This window comes from Bos taurus, chromosome 1 (assembly GCF_002263795.3).
Source record: "Bos taurus isolate L1 Dominette 01449 registration number 42190680 breed Hereford chromosome 1, ARS-UCD2.0, whole genome shotgun sequence".
NCBI lineage: Eukaryota > Metazoa > Chordata > Mammalia > Artiodactyla > Bovidae > Bos > Bos taurus.
Window position 1 is genome coordinate 110095720 of NC_037328.1, and position 20779 is coordinate 110116498.

A 20779-nucleotide genomic window follows, 5' to 3' on the forward strand; every position below is an offset into this window, starting at 1 on the left:
TGGACACTGCATCTTCCTCCTGAAAGGAGTAGGGAAATGGAGTGGTAATTAAAAAGAATAGGGAGTACAATAAAGGATTTTTTAAAGAAGAGAGAAACACATTCTTTGGAACTTTTTATATATACAATCATTATCTTAAAATGATGACGGCTTTATTTCTTCCTTTTCAATTCTTATGTCTTTTATTTGACTTCTCTGTCTCATCCTGACTAGCTCTCGAGAACAATGCTGAATAGAATGAGGATAGTGGATATGCTTTTTTCCTTCTTTAAAAAGAGCTTTCTAAATTTTCAGTGTAAGTATAATGTTTGCTCCAGGCTTTTGGCTAATGCCTTTTGTCAGATTAAAAAGGTTTCCTTTTATTCCTATTTTTCTAAGAATTCTTAAAGTTTATCTTCTGCTCTTTTAAGATAATCCTATTTTCCCTTTTAACTAATACAATTATGTAAAGTTTAAAAATAAAATAAAATTAGAAAAAAATAAAAAATAAAAATTAAAAAAAAATGTGGTGAATTGCAGTAATAGATTTTTAAATATAAAACCATTGTTGCACTCCTAGGATAAACTCCTAGGAGTTTTGTCCCGGGTGGCTCAGATGGTAAAGAATCTGCCTGCATTGCAGGAGACCTGGGTTCGAGTCTTAGGTTGGGAAGATTCCCTGGAGAAGAGAATGGCAATTCACTCCAGTATTCTTGCCTGGGAAATCCCATGGACAGAGGAGCCTGCAGATTCCTACAGTCCATGGGTTCACAAAGTTAGACATGACTGAGGGACTAAAACTTTTTTGGAACGGTAAGGTTGGCCTATATTACCCTCTCTTCTACTAATTTTACTGGGCTTTGATATCAAGGTATAAATACTAGTCTCATCAAATGAGTTGGGAAATGTCTCACATTTCTATGATTTACAACAATTTTATCAGATGGTAATGATCTATTTCTTGATCCCATCAGTTCAGTTCAATCACTCAGTCGTGTCCAACACTTTCCAGCCCCATGGACTGCAGCATGCCAGGCTTCCCTGTCCATCACCAACTCCTGGAGCTTGCTCAAACTCATGTCCATCAAGTTGGTGATGCCATTCAACCATCTCATCCTCTGTCATCCCCTTCTCCTCCTGCCTTCAATCTTTTCCAGGATCAGGGTCTTTTCCAATGAGTCAGTTCTTCGGATCAGGTGGCCAAAGTATTGGAGTTTCAGCTTCAGTATCAGTCCTTCCAATGAGTATTCAGGACTGATTTCCTTTAGAAAGCGATAAAAATCCTCTGGGCACCATGAAGCTTTTTGTTTGGTTGGTTGGTTTTTATTTTTTTGGTAGATTTTTAAGGTACTTATTCAATTTCTTTGAAGAAAATTAAAGAATTTGTGCTTCAGTCACTTTTGGTAAAATATAATTTCTAGAAAATAGTACATCTTCTCTGAGTTTTCAAATTTATTGGCATAAAAATTTTTGTGTTATTCTTATTTTTTGTATTTGCATCTGTATCTGCTCTTTTTCATTATTGTCTTTCATCAAAATTTTTGGAGTTTTTTTAAATAGATTTTATTAATCATCTATAGGATCTTTTTTCTGACTAAATTCTTTTTTAGTGCTTATGATTTTCCTTTTTGTTCTTTCTCGGATAGTATTCTGCTTTTTTCTCCCAACCCCTTCAGGATTTTTTTTTTTTTTTACTGTCTTATTTTTTTTAATATAAGCATTTAAGACCACAGATTTCTTGTTAAGTACTACTTAGCTTCATCCTACAAGTTTTTGAGACATAATATTTTCATTATGAATTCTAAGTTTTTATTTTGATTGTAATTTCCTCTTTGTCACATAAATTAGAAGTTTGTGCTTTAATTCCTCAGAGAATATTTGTAATCTTCTGTTGTTGAGTTAAAATTTAACCGCACTGTAGTCAAAGAATGTGAACTGCATGATACCAATTGTTTGGAAATGGTTGATTTGCTTTGTAGCATGGTTTATGGCTTATTTGTGTACATAATAATAGCTAATGCTTAAGTAGCACTTGCTTTGTTCCAGGAACTCTTCTAATAGCTTGTTTTGTTTTAGTTGCTGCTCAGTCGTGTCTGACTCTGTAGACTACCAGGCTCCTCTGTCCATGGGATTTCCCAGGCAAGAATACTGCAATGGGTTGTCATTTCCTCCTCAAGGGCATCTTCCTGAGCCAGAGTCTCCTGTGTCTCCTGCATCGCAGGTGGATTCTTTACCCACTGAGCCATGGAGGAAGCCCAAAAGTATGAAAGTGCTAGTCTGAAAGAAATTGCAAAGAAATGAATTCACGTCATGCTAAGATTTTCTTTAAGGCATGATATAATTCAAAACTAAATGGCAAATTTTTCTCTTTCTTCATAATGGTAGGTCTTATAATTGACACTTTTTTTACATTTGATAAATTACAATGAATTTCTCTAAAGTTATGCAATAGCTCTATTTTCCTATTATCACAAGGAACTTGGAACACTTTCGTGTCCATCTTACATATTCTTAAGCAGCACTTTTATGCTACCTTGTTTAATGCCCTCAAAACTATTCTTTAAAATTACTGATTTTTTTTTTTTTAAATTCAGCCAAAGCTTATTTTGAGTACCTAATGTTCTTTGGAAGGAATGATGCTAAAGCTGAAACTCCAGTACTTTGGCCACTTCATGCAAAGAGTTGACTCACTGGAAAAGACTGATGCTGGGAGGGATTGGGGGCAGGAGAAGAAGGGGACGACAGAGGATGAGATGGCTGGATGGCATCACCGACTCGATGGATGTGAGTTTGAGTGAACTCCGGGAGTTGGTGATGGACAGGGAGGCCTGGAGTACTGCAGTTCATGGGGTCGTAAAGAGTCAGACACGACTGAGCGACTGAACTGAACTGAACTGAATGTTTCCTTGTTTCTTTTCTCACCATTCCTTTTAAAAAAATTATTTTCTTCTTTTTGACTCTGAATCCAAATTCCTACTTTCTGAAGTATACATTTTGAAGTCCCCTCAGTGAAGGTCTGTTAGTAACAAATTTTCTCAATGTTTTTCTGTTTTCTAGACTTTTTGTCTTCATTTTGCCTTTAATTTTGAATAATTTTCTGGATATACATTTCTAGATGGGCAGCTTTTTATTCCTTGGTAATCTCTACTACTGCTGTTGGGAAATCTGCTTTCAATTTAATTGTCATTCCTTTATGCATAGTCTACTTTTTTCTATTTTAATATTTTCCTTGTGTCTTTGATGTTATAGGTTTTTACTATTATGAGTCTAAATGTGGTTTTATTTGTTTATTTCTACTTAATCATTTTGTGACTTTGAGTTTTATGCCTTTTATCAAATTTTGAAAGTTTTAAAATATTATATCAAATATTACCTTTTCCATTTAATCTCTCCTTCTGGAAATCTCATTTAATTACCTATTTATGCATCCCACAAATATATTTTGAGTACTTATTATCTTCCAGCAATATTTAGATGTTGGGAATATAATGGCAAATAAAGCAGACAACAAATATTGCCCTCATAATCCTTTATACACTGCCGGGGTCCAGCCCCGGCTGATCCAGGGTATTCGAAGGAGAGACGGCGTAGGCGAAGATCAGGAAACAATTGCTTAATTAATTGTTAATTAAGGATATAAAGAGTAATAGAATGAGGATAGCTCAGTAGGAGAATTCAGTGGAGAAATGAGGCTGAGTAGCTTGGTTTACGCGGGAGACCAATAAAACTTCAAGACAAGAAGTTTGCACCACTTACATAGGCCGCAGGCGTCCTTCCGTTCTCCCGAAGGAGAGGAGACACTGAGGCCTCCCCAGTCGGATCTTAGAAGCCCAGGCATAATTAGTAAGCATGGCCGGTTCCGTGCTCCAGATGGAGACTCAACCAGAGTGAGAGAGAGAGCGACATGGGGAGACCAGTATTTCGAGAAACTGATCCCAATTCTTTATTTTCCATGGTCTACTTTTATACACTGAGATGTTATGCAAAAGTCACGCGGGGTCAGCAGTCCTGACTTTTATCAAAGTCAGGTGCTTCATACAAATGTATACAGAGGTCTTAGGGGTGTTACATCATCTTCTGGCCAGGGGGGCCTGCTGACAATTTACGACCCTCTCCTTATGACAGCAGTCAACCAGGACACTTATTTCTCCAGGGCTGATTATTCTCAAAACAGACACCACCCAAATAAAGTTACGTTCCTATAGGGTGAGGGTGTAGTGGGTTTTAGTTAAGGAAAGAATTTACTTAGCCTAAGGTCTAACGTGATTAATATCAAAGGTTAATACTTATTTCTTCTATATACTCATTAATGTGTATAAGGGCAGGGGATGTGGAGACTTAGCAACAAACATTGGCTCAACAAATGAAAAACCCTTTGCCAATACAATTTCTAATCAGCCCATTATACTTATACTAATAGTTTTCTAACTTTTCTAAGGAACCTGTTTTTAGAAGGTTTAAAGCATCTCGTGCCTCTCACGGTTGGGAGGCTGTGAGCAATCACATGTGGCCGGACGAGCCTGTCAGGCAGGCTAGAGAACCTTCAGAGGAGTTTGTAGGTTAAAACACTCTTGTCACGCCCAGGAGTTTTTATTGACTGGAGCTCTAGGTTAACTCCTTCTCCGAAAGAGGTGGTGGGGGACAGCCCCCCGTAAAGTCAGAGATGTAGGTGAAAGCACAAAGTAGTAAAGTAGGCAGGCTCTGGTTATGGGGGTAGATGCTCGGGGAGTTCCAGGGGGACTCCTGAGGCTCGATCCCGCCTTTGCGTATGTCGAGCCTCCTTCCTCATGACCTTTGTCACGGGCGGAGTACCTCACTCTGGCCCCCAACAATACACTATTCTATCCTCCATCTCTCTCTTTCTTTTTAATTGTGATATAGCTGACATGTGGTGGTGGTAGCTGTTTAGTCACTAAGTTGTGTCTGACTCTTGTGATCCCATGGACTGTAGTCCGCCAGACTCCTCTGTCCATGGGATTCTCCAGGCAAGAATCCTGGAGTGGGTTGCCATTAACATTATGTTATTTTCAGGTGTAGAACATGATGATTTGATATTTGTATATATTTCAAAATGGTCACCACAATAGGTCACCATCCATCACCATCAAAGTTACAAATTTTTTCCCTTATGATGATAGTTAATAGTACTATATTGCATATTTGAAAATTGCTAAGAGAGTGGATCTTAAAGGTTCTCATCACAGGAAAAAAAAAAAGTTTTGTAATTCTATGTCTCTCGATCTTTTGTATTTTCCATTTCTACAGAATATACATTGTTTGTTTGTTTGGTTTGTTTCCTTGGTTCTAAATTCCAATCCATTCAGTCTTTTTGAGTTGGAATTTAGCTTACATCCAAATTTCATTTGGTTTCCATTCTAAGTTTTGTTTGGTTCTTTTTTGGCATCTTTCAGGTCCTTTTTAAAGTGACTTTGTCTTCTCCCATAAAAATAATTTTTCTTTATACATTGAATCATTCTGAACATATAATTGCATAACTTGAGATCAATAATTTTATTACCTGAAATTTTTGAATTTTTGCTCTAAATTTCATCTGTTGATATGCTTATAATGGCTTATTTCTTTGAGTGTTTTATTATTTTTGGTTTTTCACTTGCATTTAAATAAAGATTTTACTTGTGTGAATACTCAGTGGCTTGAGGGTTGAGTGTTTCACCCCTCAAAGTAATTTTATGTTTGATTCTGCTGGGAGCCCCAGTGGTATTATCATATCTGGGACAGCATTTGGTTTTGTTGTTGTTATTGTTAGTGTATTGACTTTGGAGATTCTTGGAATGATAAAACAAATAAGGTTGTGTATAGGTGTGGTTTTTTAAAAGTGGAAAGAGTGATGCAAATATAAAGGATTATTAGTATGATGCCGATGTAGAATGTGACTATGAGAGGGGAGTAACTATGTGGTCTTTTTTCGTGCTATTATTTAGTGGTTGTAGAAAAATGTATAAATAGTGTAACCATAGAAGGAAACATTTATAACTCTCTGCAAGTTATAAACCCAAGACTGTTATATATATAAATTCAAGGTTCTGGTATCCTTAAGAGAAGTAATAAAAATAGTAATAGCTAACCGTTATCTACTCTTAGTATGTGTCAGGTATTATTGTAAATCCTTTTCTTGTATGTTAGCTCATTTAATCCCCACAACAGTCATAGGAGATAAATATTAATAATATTCCAATTTTAAGGATTAGGCAACTGAGTTACACAGAGATAAGTGATTGCCCAAGACTTAGCCTGCACACATGCAGAGCTGATAAAAGCAGAACATAGCTTTGAACTGGGCAGTCACCCAAGAGCTCATGCTCTTAACCACTATTTATACTTCTCTAAAGGAGGGCCCATCTTCTGCCATAAGATGCCTTCCTTCTTCTCACTCAAACCTCTACTTCCACGCCAAATCCACTCTTCCCATCACTGACCATTTTATTTCCAATGTTCCACCTTCCCTTTTGCCAGTGGGCCATTCCTTGAAGACTGCTTACAGCACAGAGAAGGGTGACTAGAAGGTTAATGGATGCTGATGTGGGGGTGTGGTGTCTGTGCCGAATGGGAGTGATCCATTCTGATAAGCAGACCTGGAGCAGCGCACTGCGTGGCTTTTTCATTGTCTTTTCCTCCATTTGACATACCTACCACTTTCGGATAAATTACTTTAAAATTGACAATGACCAGGTCACTGGGAGAATGAATCTCTAAACTCAGCTTGATGAGTTTGTTATTAAATAGTTATGGTCCTTGAAAGATATTCATTTTAATATGCATGGGTACTCACTGAATGTTGAACTCAAACATAAACACATACATATGTACACACATATATTTCATAGGAAAACTGTGTTTCCTGGAATGTGAATCAGGAAAACCTAATTTCAAAGCCAATTCATCACCAAAAAATTTAAACTATTCAATTACATCATTGAAAGAATTAAAAAGGGTTTTTCTTAAAAAAAATTTTTTTTGTCTTTTTTAGTATCTGCTAAAGGAAGCAGTTGACCACTAATTCAGGTTTTCCCTTTTATTGGAGGAAATTTCCTTTTTAGGGAATAAATTTTTCTTATATTAACATATCAGCTGAATTTATAACCACTGTGAAGCAATTTATCCTTATAATGGCTGTTTAACTTTGCTTGTTAGAAATGTTAGAATATATGCCTTCAGCTCAACAATCTCCTGACACTATTCTGCACATCCCAGCCTCATTCCAAGGCACCTTTTTCAGAATTCCTTAATACTCCAGCACTCTTTTAGCATAGAAATGATTAGATCTTTGTGTTCATGAACCCAGACACATACATATGCCATATACTTTCAGTAAATTGCACCTTTAACTTTTACTGAGGCTTGTTTCATCCAAGTGAAATTCTCTTTGCTATTTATTGTTAAATGATGGTTTAGGCATGGTTTGCTGTGTTTCTCAATGTCATCTATATAAATTCTGTTGTAACGGAGTCCCAGGGACCTGATTTTAAATGACTGTTCCAAGGGAAAAACAAAATCTTGGCTGAGCCCATTTCCTTTGTCCAAGGACAGTTTTGGCAGACAGACCTGGCTATGAGCCAGCAGCTGGGAAAATGAATGTCTTTGTCCTAGCAGGAGATTTGGACAATGTAGCATAATCTTCAATACAGTCTACCCTGGCACCATTTGAATTCATTTGCTTTATGTAATAGTTTCATCCCATGTGGATATTGCTTTTCGGAGATGCTGACTGATCGCTACCACTCCAGTGTGTATCAAGGCTGCAGTTGGTACTCATCATCTCAGCACTGGCTGAATAATGGTTTTTCTGGGCTTTCCAGATGGTGCCCATAGTAAAGAATCCACCTGCCAATGCAGAAGACTCGGATTCAATCCCTGAGGCAGGAAGATCTCCTGGAGGAGGAAATGGCAACCCACTCCAGTATTCTTGCCTGGAGAATTTCACTGGACAGAGGAGCCTGGCAGGCTACAGTCCAAGGGGCCACAAAGAGTCAGACATGACTGAGCACAGCAGAGCACAAAGATGTCCACATTCTAAACCCCAGAACCTGTGAATTTTATCTTATATGGCAAAAGAGATTTTTCAGATGTAATACATTTTAGGGAAGATGCATTCTAGGATGTAATACATATAGGGAAGCAAGAAAGAGACAGAAGAAGGAGATAGAATCATGCAAGCAGAGTTTGGAGTGATGTACTTTGAAGACAGAGGCTCATGAAGGCCATGAGTCAAGGAATTCAGATAACCTGTAGAAGAAAGAAAAGGGGATTTTCTCCTTAGAGCCTCCAAGGGAACTATCACTGCTTTAGCCCAGTGAGACACATTTGCAACTTTTTTACCTCCAGAACTGTAAGAAAATTAGTCAACACAAATTCTTGAGCTTCTAAGTATGTGATAATTTATTACAGCAGCAACAGGAAAATTAATATGGTCTTCCTCCTCTATCACCTATTCTAGATTTTCCTCACCTTCAGCTAGCACCTCTGCTGATTTAAGCTGCTTCTTCGTTGGGTGGCTCAGATGCTTCTTCCTGAGGGATCTGAGACCCTGGTGTCCATGCCCTTCTCAGGTTGTGACTTCTCCATTGTCCATTTACATGAAAATTGGTCAAGGCAGTGCCTAAAGATGCCCCCATCGTGTAGCAGCCACCCAACTTCCTCCTAATGCAGTAGTCAATTACCTTTGCCAGGATGGTGACTCCTTTTGCTTTCTGCTGGTCTCTTGTCATGGAAGCCTGGAGTGACTGGGTTCCCAGGCTTGTGTATTCTGCACGTGTGTGTTCATGCTATGTCACTCCAGCCGTGTCCGACTCTGTGCAACCCCAGGGGCTGGGGCTGGTGAGGCGCCTCTGTCCATGGGATTCTCCAGCCAAGAATACTTGAGTGTGTTGCCATCTTCTCCTCCAGGGGAATCTTCTCAACCCAGGGATTGAATCCATACCTCTTATGTATCCTACATTGGCAGATGGGTTCTTTACCACTAGTGCCACCTGGGAAGCCCTGTGTCTTCTGCCTATAGTGAATTCATCACCATGCCACAGTCATCATTTGAGTATGTATATACTCAATGTATGTATATATATATATATATATATATATATATATATATATATAACTTGTTGGGGAATTGTGCCCCATCCTTATAGAGTATTTGGCTGAATTGCTCCTTCAAAAGCTTGTTCTATAGATCTATCAATCCAGCAGTTTCAGAGTAGAGGAGGAGAGGTTATGATATGCAAAAGAACAAGTGAATTTCATGATCATGTGCCTACTGCTGGAGCTCCTTGCTGTAAAGTGGTTCTTTGGTCAGACATAATGTTCATGGGCTCCTGTGTCAGCAGATCACATACTCTGTGATCCCCTAAACAGTGATTGAGGCTTAAGATCTGTGGGCAGGAAAGACAAACTCAAACCCTGATTACATGTAAATTCTACATGATACAAATTGACATCTTTTAAAATTTATTTTTAGTTGGAGGATAATTGCTTTATTGTGTTGGCTTCTACCATATATCAACATGAATCAGTCATAGGTATATGTATGTCTGATCCCCCTTGAACCTCCCTCTTCCCTCCCACCATATCCTACCCCAAATTGATGTCTTTTTCAGAGTGGAAAGATCTGAGGTTAAAAAAAAAAATTGCCACCAAATCACTGATTGGCTTCCTCGAGGGATAGTGCCATTTTGGGCACTAAGCATTGACCTATGTTGCTAGCAGATTGCACACTTAGGCAATGACAATAATAACAAGACCAACCTTGGGGAAGACCAACCTTGGGGAATAGGATCTTATGCTTTTGGGTGGTGGTAGTTTATATCCCTCACAGCAAAACTACTCCATTCATGCAGCCATTGGAGCACACTGTGCTGCTGCTAAGTCTCTTCAATCATGTCCGACTCTGTGAGACCCCAGAGACAGCAGCCCACCAGGCTCCCCCGTCCCTGGGATTCTCCAGGCAAGAACACTGGAGTGGGTTGCCATTTCCTTCTCCAATGCATTAAAGTGAAGTAGCTCAGTCATGTCCGACTCCTAGCGACCCCATGGACTGCAGCCTACCAAGCTCCTCCGTCCATGGGATTTGCCAGGCAAGAGTACTAGAGTGGGTTGCCATTGCCTTCTCTGGGAGCACACTGTAGTGGCTATGATAAAACTGATGTCATCTGGTTAAGCCATTCTATATGCTTGTTTTTAGTGCCTCTTTGGTGGTTAATGCTCTCATGGGCATTAACATGGGATAAAAAATATATCTATACTTTGTGCCAAATCCTATGTATCAAACTACATGTTTCTAACTCAGTGTTCCTTATCTCTGATCTCCCAATCTTCCTTCTTCCAGGTCCTTGGCCATTCAGCCAAGACATCTCCCACCACTTATGATTCTTAGCTCTTACCTATACATTCCTTTTCCCATATAAAGTTAATGACCAAGTACACAGCCTGAAACTGTGTCCACTGGGAGAATTTTCTCTTACTGTTTTCTTTCAAGGGCCACATCTAAGTAGGTCTATACTCTTAACAGCAGTCAAATTTTGACTTGTATCCACATACTGAGCCAATCCATCAGTAATCCAAGTTCAGATATTTTCCTACTCTTCTGGCAGATCATAAGGGAACCTCCCATAGGACTGTCGGTGTGTCCTGGGGGTAAGGTCATTTCTATAGTAGTAGATGACATAGGAGTCTGGGCCACCTGTTCACACAGCTTATTTGTGCCTTCTGGCCTTGCCAAGATGTGCCACTTTCTGGCAAAATAACTGAACTCCAAAAGTTAAGAAAAAACAAAATCGTACTATAAAATAATATATGACATATTCAAACCAAATGTATCTATCCTACCATTTCATCTAAATGGTCAAACTTGACTGTTATAAGAAAAAGATTTTTAGATGGGATTACATGGCAAAATCTAGTAAATGAGAAACATATATGTAATAAAATGATTTAGAAAATATGAAACTAAAAAGTTGATAGACAATAATTTACTTGGTTAAGTAAAATATATGTTAGTAATTCAAATTAAAGCAAATCCTTTTGATGTTTACAGCAAAACCATACCACATATTCAAATCTAATGTGAGGTTATCTTTTTGCACCATGACAAATTACCAAATAAAGCACATGAAATGACACTTTCAGATAGAAAATCAACACCTAGTCAAAATTAATCCTCTTTGCTGAAAATTCTGAGAAGCAGTTTGTCCACATATTTGCTAAAGCAAGGCCCTCTCTTCTCAAATGAGTATATCTGAACTCTACATGTATCCCCCCCAGGTTTAAATGGTTGTTTATGATAGAATGATTTGGAATCATATGATGATCAAGTACTACCTTCTTATTTTTGTATAACCTATATGCCAGGCATATATTCAGCTATTAAGAAGCACTGAATAATGACTACTAAATTGTTTTACCAAAGTTAACAGCTGTTCAGTTGATATAAATCAATGTGAAAGTCTGTAAAAAAATTTTTTTAAATAAAAATAAAATAAGCAAATGATGCTAAGCAAATACAAATCAAAAGAAACAGAAAGCATGATATTTATATCAGCCAACTGCAGATGGTGACTGCAGCCATGAAATTAAGAGGCTTGCTACTTGGAAGAAAAGCTATGACTAACCTAGACAGCATATTCAAAAGCAGAGACATTACTTTCCAACAAAGGTCCGTCTAGTCAAGGCTATGGTTTTTCCTGTGGTCATGTATAGATGTGAGAGTTGGACTGTGAAGAAGGCTGAGCACCGAAGAATTGATGCTTTTGAACTGTGGTGTTGGAGAAGACTCTTGAGAGTCCTTTGGACTGCAAGGAGACCCAACCAGTCCATTCTGAAGGAGATCAGCCCTGGGATTTCTTTGGAAGGAATGGTGCTAAAGCTGAAACTCCAATACTTTGGCCACCTCATGGAAAGAGTTGACTCATTGGAAAAGACCCTGATACTGGGAGGGATTGGGGGCAGGAGGAGAAGGGGACGACAGAGGATGAGATGGCTGGATGGCATCACTGACTAGATGGACGTGAGTCTGAGTGAACTCCGGGAGTTGGTGATGAACAGGGAGGCCTGGTGTGCTGCGATTCATGGAGTCGCAAAGAGTTGGACACGACTGAGCGACTGAACTGAACTGAAGGAAACATGTATTCCAAAAACATTAAATGAGATAAGAAAGCCAATTTTACTACAAAGGATTTGATTCACAAGTGATAAAGATTAAGAATATCTACATATCTAATTTTGTAGCAACAATATTCATAAAACAAAAGTTTTAGGAGACACCAGCAAAAAAAAACAGATAAGATACATTAGTTGTAGGAAATTTTAATTCATTTCTCTTGGGCCATAATACATGAAAGTAAAAACAAATTAAGTAAGGTTATAAATAAGCAAAATCTTTTTACGAAATTGTCATAAAGTTGTTATGAAACTTCACAAAGATAAAGACCAATCGTTCAAATATTGATGTGAAATTTTTAATAAAATATTAATAAATCAAACCCAGTAGCACATTAAAAAATTAATTTCCCAGAATCCAATGGGATATATTCCAGGAATGCGAAGATAACTGACATTAAGATATTTGTTTCTATAATCTGTCATATTAACAGATCTAAGGGCAAAAATAATTTGATATATCTATAAATTCTAAAAAGGTACTTAATGATATTCACTATCCATTCTGATTAAAATATAAATTCAATACAATAGGAATAGATTGATAATTTCTTAACATTATAAAATGTACCGCCCCCAAAAAAATATCCAGTAAAATGCTTACTAGAGAAATTCTAGGAGCATTTTCATTAAAGTCAGGAATTATACAAGACATTCTACTGTAATGCAATTATTTTAAATTTTTATAGAGATTATAGACAAAGCAATTAATAAAAAGGTAAAATTAGCAACAGAGTTTAAAAAGGAGGAAATAAGAATACCCTATTGTGCAAATAACACAATAACATACCTGGAAATCCAAGAGAATCAACTAAAACGCTCTTAACAATTAAAAGAATTCAGTGTATTGGTAGGGTATCAAATTTGTGTTCAGAAATTGGTAGATTTTATATAATAATAATCAGTGGAAATGGTCAAGAGGAACCAATTTAGAGTGCCAACAAATACATAAAGTATCTACATGTATAAACAATCTGCATTAAGAAATGTGCATGCCCTTGATTAAGAAATCTTTAAAATCTTATGGAGGAACACAAAAATGGACCTGAAAAGTAAAGAGGCATGCTTTGTTCTTTTTTCTTTAACTTTTTATTTTGTATTGGGATATAGTCAATTACCAATATTGTGATAGTTTCAGGTGAGAGGTATGCTATGTTGTTACATAGGAAACTCAGTATCATAAATATGTGTTATCCCTTAGTCAAAATATTTTAATAAAAACACCATCAGAAATTTTCTTTCAGAACTATACAAACTGATTACATATCTCCTGTGTAGTAGTAGTAGCAGCAGCAACAGCAGCAGAAGTAATAGTAATGGTAATGATATAGCAACTAGGGAAAAAAATAAAACAGAAGTGTAATGAAAAGACACATATCTACTTCCACTTATAGGGATTTGTCCTATACAATTAACTGCTCCTGCAAATGGGAAGTAACTTGCATATGAGGTTAGTCAATGCAACATTTTTCATAATTCCAAAGACTGGAAACTGCCTAAATGGTCATCAATAGGAGACAAATTAAATACACTATGGTACAACCTTGGGCTTCCCTGATGGCTCAGTAATAAAGAATCTGGCTGCCAATGCAGGAGACATAGATGTGGGTTCAATCCCTGGGACAGGAAGATCCCTTAGAGAAAGAAATGGCAACCTACTCCAGTATTCTTGCCTGGGAAGTTCCATGGACAGAAGAGCCTGGCAGGCTATAGTCCATGGGGTCGCAAAGAGTCGGACACGACTTAGCAACTGAATAATAAAAACAAATGGCACAATTTTACATTGGAATACTGTCCTACCATAAAACTGAATGGGGAAACTCTTTATATGTCAGTTTGAAAAGATTTCCAAGATTCAGTATGAGGTGAAAGAGCAAGAGGCAGATGTGTATGTCCATTATGCTGCCATTTGTCTATAAAATAAGGAGTGGGGGAGTGTATATGTGTATGAATATATGTGTATCATATATTTCTACACATACATACCTACATTTACTCAAATATATGTATATAAAATCTTTGGAAGGATATACAAGAAAGTAATAACTCAGCACTTTGTTGAAGAATAATGAGCAGGGGAAATGGGAGACTTTTTTCTTATTTCCTATTTTTTAAATTAAATTTTAAATTAAGATCCATAAATTTTTTCAAACAATTAAATTTTGAAAATTAGTGCCAACAAAATCTTCTTTCCTATTCAATTAAAACCAATGAGAATATTATGCTTAGTGAAACAAGTCACACAGAGAAATACAAATAATATGTGTGCTTAGTTGCCCAGTCATGTCCAACTCTTTTGTGACCCCAGAAGCACGCCAGGCTTCTCTGTCCATGGGGATTCTCCAGGCAAGAGTACTGGAGTGGGTTGCCATGCCCTTCTCCAGGGGATCTTAGGGACTGAACCCGTGTCTCTTATATATCCTGCAGATGGATTCTTTACCCAGGTCTCCCACATTTCAGGCAGATTCTTTACCATTTGAGCCACCAGGGAAGCCCTACAAATACTATATAATATCACTTATATGTGGAATATATAAAAAAAATACAAATGAACATATATATAAGATAGAGGGCTTCCCTGATAGCAATAAAGAATTCACCTGCAATGAAGGAGACGCAGGAGACACATATTTGATCCCTAGGTCGAGAAGATCCCCTGGAGGAGGAAATGGGAACCCATTCCAGTATTCTTACCTGAAAAATCCCATGGACAGAGGAGCCTGGAGGGTACAGTCCAGAGGGTTGCTAAGAGTTGGACATAACTGAGAGACTGAACACACACACAAGACAGAAACAAACTCACAGACATAGAAAGTAAACTTGTGGTTACCAAAGTGGAGAGGGAAGAGGGGAGGGACAAATCAAGGGTATGGGATTAATAGACATAAATTACTATATATAAAATAGATAAGCAACAAGAATTTAGAATATAGCATTATATTATACCTATTATCTTATAATAACCTATAATGGAATGTAATCTGCAAAAATACTGGACCACTATACTGTACACCTGAAACTAACACAATAATAGATCAACTAAACTTCAATTTTTTAGGAATTAGATAAATAGATTAGTGAACCTTTCAGTTCAGTTCAGTTCAGTCGCTCAGTCGTGTTCGACTCTTTGCAACCCCATGAATCGCAGCACACCAAGCTTCCCTGTCCATCACCAACTCCCAGAGTTTACACAGACTCATGTCCATTGAGTCGGTGATGCCATCCAGCCATCTCATCCTCTGTCATCCCCTTCTCCTCCTGCCCCCAATCCCTCCCAATATCAGGGTCTTTTCCAATGAGTCAACCCTTCACATGAGGTAGCCAAAGCATTGGAGTTTCAGCTTCAGCATCAGTCCTTCCAATGAACACCCAGGACTGATCTCCTTTAGGACGGACTGGTTGGATCTCCTTGCAGTCCAAGGGACTCTCAAGAGTCTTCTCCAACACCACAGTTCAAAGCATCAATTCTTCGGCTCTCAGCCTTCTTCACAGTCCAACTCTCACATCCATACATGACCACTGGAAAAACCATAGCCTTGACTAGACGGACCTTTACTGAGCATCATCTATGTACCAGATACTATTATATGTTCTGAAAGCAACATGGTATACCATTTCCTCCTCTTCTTGGAGTTAGAGAAAATGTTACAATTAATCATATTAACCATCTTAGCATTTACAGTTGGAATACAGGCTTCCTTCTGTCTATGGTATTCATTCTGTTTCATCTAATTTTATGTATATATTACCTTTATTATATAAAATAACCAATATGATGTTGCTTCATGTTTCAAGATGATGCCATTAAAATAACTGCTTTTTACAAGAATAGTTATGGCCAAAGATAGTGATTTTAGCCCAAAGGCATTCTCTGTTATTTTTCACCCCTAAGGATGGTTTTGGTTTTTCTGTTGTGATAGAGGTTTTTGGAAAAGTCAGCATCATTAATTTGCCCTCAAATATTCCACTTTTGCCTATGATTTGACTGTAAGTATCTATTTGCTGTATAGGTTCTGGCGCAAGTAATACTAATAATTTTGCTGTATTAAAATACAAGAACACACTCACCAACAAAGGAGAAAGGTAAAAGAAAATATAGTAAACAGTCCACCAAACCAAGTGGTATTCATTCTAGGAATGTGGAGATGGATGAACATCTGGAAATTTCATTGTATATGATAACATAAAACTTCACATCCATAAGCCAGCTAAGGAAAAAAATGCTTAGTTACCTCTTTAGATGCTGAGAGGACATTTAAAAAAATTAAGACAAATATTTAAACCTTCAAAGAAAAAGAAAGCGGTGCATCCTATATGATTTAAAACATTTACAGTATTATCTTGCTTTTGGCCATAAACTTTATATTAAAAATCAGGAACTAAAACCAGAAACTAACCAGAAATCTTGCTTTTGTTGTTTCTATGTGTAATAGCTTAGGAAATTCTGACTCAATAAGTCATGAGCTATATAAAAGGTACAGATACAATACAGAAATCTTTTTAGAAAACACAAAAGAATGATCTGAAAAAATATTATAATTAAGATGAGCTGAACGGCTAACTCCCTACAAAATAAATATAGGACACACCCCTGTGACACTTCCCGGGAGCTACGGTGAAGCCACGCCCCATCACTGCTCCATTCAGGCTAAACGTGGGACACACGCCAGACGCACAGCCACCACTTCTTCTTCCACAGGTTTGCCCAGAAGGACAACCCAAGGTAAGGCTTGCAGCTGGCGAACTCCCAGCGGCTGGACTCCAGGGTCCAGCACCTGTGGGACCCCGAATCCGAGTACATCAACTTCTGCTCTGATCACTTTGAGGAGAACTGCTTGCACTGATGGGAATCCTGACGGAGGGAATTCCTGCAGTATTTTCTTTCTCTAGGTTGTGCCAAACAAGCAGGACCAAGGGGCTCAGTTACCCACCTGGCCCTGCGGGACTCAGCTGGCTCCGGTGAGGCAGGAAGTGCCGCTCTGAGGGCCCTTAAGGGCCCACAGCTCCATCTTCCCCACCTCTATCTCCTAGCGTCACCTGCCTACCTGTGCAAGAGGCCCCAGCACCTCCGCCTTGCCTGTCCCCCACCCCGGGTAGCCTGGAGCCTGGCCTCAGCAGTGCCTTCTCAGACCTCCTGGAGCCCCTGGGTGCCAGGAAGATGAAGCGGGCTGCAGCCGAGCAGGGGCCACACCGGCAGCCATTCCCTCTGGAACTCACACTCTTGGCCTATACGCCACCATCTGCCAGAGCCTACATCCAGTACAAGCTGCCGGCTGCGCAGCGCCCTGCTCTGGAAGCAGCGAGCTGAGGCCGCACTTGACCTCCGGGACAAGGCCCAGCACCAGCTGTAGGCCTGCGAGCAGCGGGAGCCGCAGACCGAGCTGCAGCAGGAGCAGTGGTGGAGAAACGGACACAGGCAGACGCCTGCTGGACTCTGAAGGAGAATGTGCAAGACTTCGCTGTGCACTGAGCAGTAGCATGGCCTGAGTGAGGGGCCACCCGTCAGGGATCCAGCCTCTTCCAACCTCAGAATCTACCTGACGAGGACTTGACCTGAGCTGTGTCCGTCAGACCTTCCAGATGCCATAAGGAAGTGGATTCTGGAAGGAAACCCTGCTGTCTGGCTCAGCCCCACACCAGGCCTGTCACTTCTGAGAAACAGACAAAAATGATGGTTACTGATCTGAAGCCAGATGCTTGGCAGGCAGGTAGTGAGGGTTCCACAGTGACCTTTCTGGGTCCTGGTGGTCTTGGATGAGGTGGTGGGGAGCAGAGGGGCAGGCAGTGGACAGCAGTGCTGGCCTGAACCTGTGTACCCATTTTCCTTCAATTCAACTAGAATGTGGAAGGCTCCCAGCATCTGTGGTCTTCAGGTAAGTGTGCAAGACAACTTACTGCTCACGGGTCTTCCCCTTGCCTGGACTCAGCCACCGTGGCCCCAAGATCAGAGCCTCATTCTTTCTAGTCTGGAAATAGCCACGCGGTGTTGTAATATTTGCTTTTGAGGACCCTTGGAGTGTAACTTCATTTATTCAAATTATGCCTGAGAGAGCGGATATTCATTACAGGAGGTGAACGCAGAGCAGTGTCTTCAGGTGGTTCTGGAGCCCGCAGGCCAAGGCGCATCTTGCACGGTTTCCTAGCTTGCTGGTGGCTACACGTGAACTCACTCTCCTCAGGGTGTCCACCTGTACGTGGCACCTGGGCTCTTCAGCAAGACCTGAGGTGTGGCAGGTGCTACATTTACATCGGCCACTGCCAGAGGCAGGAAATGAGCTCTAAGGCCCAGAAGAGAGACCATTTTCCCCCAAAATGGCTTCCTGGCAGCTGGAGCAGGACTCTTATTCCGAGAAGGGAGGCAGAATGGTGCCTTCTGCATTGGGGTGGACTCACAGCGCCTTCTGTCGGGACAGAGGAGGCCTTGGTGGCCTGCCTCAGTTTCCCAGCTCAGGCAGGAGCCTACAGTGTAGCCCAGCAGCAGGGCAGCCACAGAAGAGCCAGGACAGCGAGGAGAGAGGCCAGAGCCTGACGGGCTTTCCTCCCACCAGTCCTTCCCCTTCCCTCCCCACTGGCGCAATCCAAGTGGGGTGGGGAGCTACTGGCAGGACTAGAGAACCAAGCCAGCCTGACGGATCCTGAGCCATCCAGCAGCATGGCCAGGCCTCAGCTCCCCAAGGACCCAGGGCTGGAGCCCCTCAGTGGGGGCTCTACAGCAAGGTTTGTGTGTAGGTAACACTGCTGTGGCTTTAATGGAGGCAAGCCTATGAACAATAAGTACTTACTGAGGGGCAAAAGCAACAAAAAATAAATACAAACATGATGTAGGTTGACATATGAGCAATAACTCATTAAAAGTTCTAATGAGGAAAACACAAAGATTTTGTTTACAGAAACAATAGAGACATAAAATACACTAGGAAGCACCTTTTAAAAATGTGTGGAACTTATATGAAGAAAATAACAAAATTAGTATTGTAGAATTGAAAAATTGAACAAACAAACAGAAAAGACAGCCCTGAAATAGAACCTGATATGTACATAAGACAGTTACTAGGAAATGAATTATTCAGTAAATAATGATGGAAAAATTAGATTAGCTACTTTGTAGAAAATGTACATCTTACTTCCATCAATGCCAGATAGACTCAAGAGCTAAGTGAATGGTTAAAAGATTAATTTCTGAAATACTAAACAGTAAGGGTTTTGTTAAGTTTTCTTTTAGTGTAGAAAAAATACAGGTAAATTTTTATTAAATCTATGAATAAAGAAAATGTGAGATTTAAAAAGCTATTAAAGGAATCACAAAGAAAGAAAGGAGTGAGTATAGATGGATATTTATATCAACTTGGACTTTTCTTGTCAAATATGAGAAATTGGTGAGCATGGTTTCCCCAGGAAAGGGAACTGAGATGGAGACAGAGTTTTCACTGAAAATCTTTTCTTTGTATCACTTTTATTTTTGTATCATGTTCATGTATTATCTTTTAAAAACATAATTTAACCAACTTAAATTTCCAGTTAAAAAAGAAAAAAAAAAGTCCCAAAGATTGACAGATTTGGCTATCTAAAACCTTAGCATGTCAGTAAATAGCAGCAAAAAAAGCCTAAAAATAATGTAACATGGAAACATATTCACAACCAGTATGTCAAAAGCTGACTTAATATCCTTGATAGAAAAAAATATTATTTCACCAAAGAAAAGCCAAAAAAAAAAATGAAGTCATCTAAGGAAAAATAGACATGAGGTACAGTGGGCATGGGAGGAAATACAAATGACAAATAAAGATGTTGAAAATATTCAACCTTACTTCTGATCAAGAAATTCCAAGGAAAATAGCGATGAGATACTGTTTTTCAGGTATAAAATTACCAAAAATTAAAAATACTCTGTTCTTGCAAAGGTACAACGGACAAAGCTTGCTTTCACCCAGCTGATGGAAGTATAAATTAGTAAGACCTTTCTGGAAAATAGTTTGGCAGTGTGTATCACAAGCCTTAAAATGTTCCTGAGTTTTGTCTCGGAAATTTCCACTTCTGAAGAATCTAGGCTATACATAATCTACATCATGGAGACGGTTTCGTGCCTAAGATGTTTACTGCAACATTAGTTGTAATAGAAAAAAGATCAAGCTTGAACTTGCAGTTGGACAGAAGAGCCCCATCAGTGTCTGGCTCTAATGGTACATGACAGTGTAAGAGTTAATCCACCACACAGAGTTCACAGTCGGGCCAATTTTCCAAATTAAAGTGATGGGCCTAGTTTTCACATTTAGGTGTTTTATAAGATCATATTTTTGCTCAATAAAGAGGATTAGGTATTTGAGGAAGAATTAAAACAGGGGAACAGAGGGAAATTCGGTTGGGGAATACTTTAAAGGATTTGGTGGTTATTTTAATAGAAAAGGGAGAGCTGAAAAGATTTCTGTTGTGTACAGAAAGAGAAAACTTGTGAGGAGAAATTGTAGGGTAATTGAAACATTTCACAAAAGTTGTTGAAATATCAGAGCCAAAAGTAAACCCTCACCTCTAATGAACTTTAAAATAGCATGAAATTTGAGCCTGCTTGCAAGTGAATAATTAAGCTCCCTGTCTGTGTATCTGTGATAGTACAAACCTGCTCCATTTTAGCATGTTT

General features: G+C 39.1%; 1 protein-coding gene and 1 pseudogene across 5 annotated transcripts in view; both read left to right on the forward strand.

Moving 5' to 3' along the window:
* The window catches only part of VEPH1 (ventricular zone expressed PH domain containing 1), a 276866-nt gene that overhangs the window by 29142 nt on the left and 226945 nt on the right, over window positions 1–20779 (forward strand). The gene's annotated exons all lie outside the window — the stretch shown is intronic.
* On the forward strand, window positions 762–18921 carry LOC112447006 (THAP domain-containing protein 7-like; annotated as a pseudogene).